Genomic DNA, 1,436 nt, shown 5'->3' on the forward strand with positions numbered 1-1,436 from the left:
GCAAATTAGTGTGTTTGTTAGTGGGTTATTAAGTTCTTGTGGGCAACACCTCCCTTTCCCCTTCCCCTCCCCCATCTACCTTCCCCCTTTTGTTATGCTAACCAATTGGGTTTCTGCTGTGCCAACTAAATACGTAAAATTCTCGCTCGTTTTGTCTGCACAGTAAAACTTGAGTATACAAATTTCATTTCATTGTTTTTCGAGTGCTCTCACAGCAGCAAAACAACAACAACAACAGTGTAGCACAAAAACAATAAATGGGGGCTGCTGTGTGGGCGTGGCATTTGCACTGTTCGTTGTACTTGAATAGTTTTTGCCATCGTCCTTGTTGTTGTCGTCGAATGGGCAAAGTTTTCGCAATTAACATGAAAATATAACACACACACACACACACACACACAGGGATAGTAAAAATTGTGCTGCCTACTTTTAGGGAATTACCATAGATCTGAGAAAACAAGACAAAAAACAAAACAAAAATAGAAAAAAACCAGACCAAAATCGACGCATAAAAAATAAATTAAAATCAATTAAGGCAACAACCGGAAGTTGAAATAACGATAAAGAAAAGGAAAAAAGCATGCATAAAATCACCTTAATTATGGTTTACATCCGGCTGTTCCTTCGCCCCGGGCAAATTATGCAAAACAATTTGGAAAACAAACGCGAAAACCAAAAGCAAAACATAATAAAAATTCAATCAGTCCGCGAAAAGCAAATGACAGGAAGATACTGACCCAAAACTCTCAACGAGCCGAGCCCCAAAATGACATTAATTTACACATCAACGAAGCGCAAAGGAATCCAAGGACGAGGGGGATGCTAGCCGGATGGAGCAGGGAATGAAGGAGGAAGAAGCAGCTGCCACAGGACGTTGCACAAGGAAGTGTTGCGAGGCCGCTGACCAGATGACAAAGCGCCCAATAAAAAACAATAAAAAAAAGGGGGCAGCCAGCAATTAAACAACAAGAAAACAAAAGCAACAATAATTTGTTAAGCGTTTACCAAATGATGGAAAGTGAGAAAGAATGAAAGATTTAAAAATAATGCTCAAAGCGGATAAGTTCAAATGAGGAAAAAAAATTGAAATTTAAAGAAAGTATGACCAGAAACTTTAGTAAATTTTTACTAAAATTGTCTGGCATTTAATTAACATTAGGAGCAAAAATTTTACAGCTAGGATGCAACCTAAAAATAGTTTAACTTTGTAAAAAAGTAAGACTTACAAAGGGTAAAAAAAATTAAAAATTTTTAAAATTTTGGTTTCTTAGATTTAAGTGTGAGTAGATGTTTATTCCCAATTTGTTTTTCAATCCATTTAGATATTTTAATTATTAATGGTCAATCTTTTTAAGGCAATCAAGATTGGTAAAATACTCTTTGAGTCAAGAGTTCCCTTAAGAAATATGTTAGGCAGTCTAACTAAAATACAATCC

Source organism: Drosophila innubila, assembly GCF_004354385.1.
Source record: "Drosophila innubila isolate TH190305 chromosome 2L unlocalized genomic scaffold, UK_Dinn_1.0 4_B_2L, whole genome shotgun sequence".
Taxonomy (NCBI): domain Eukaryota; kingdom Metazoa; phylum Arthropoda; class Insecta; order Diptera; family Drosophilidae; genus Drosophila; species Drosophila innubila.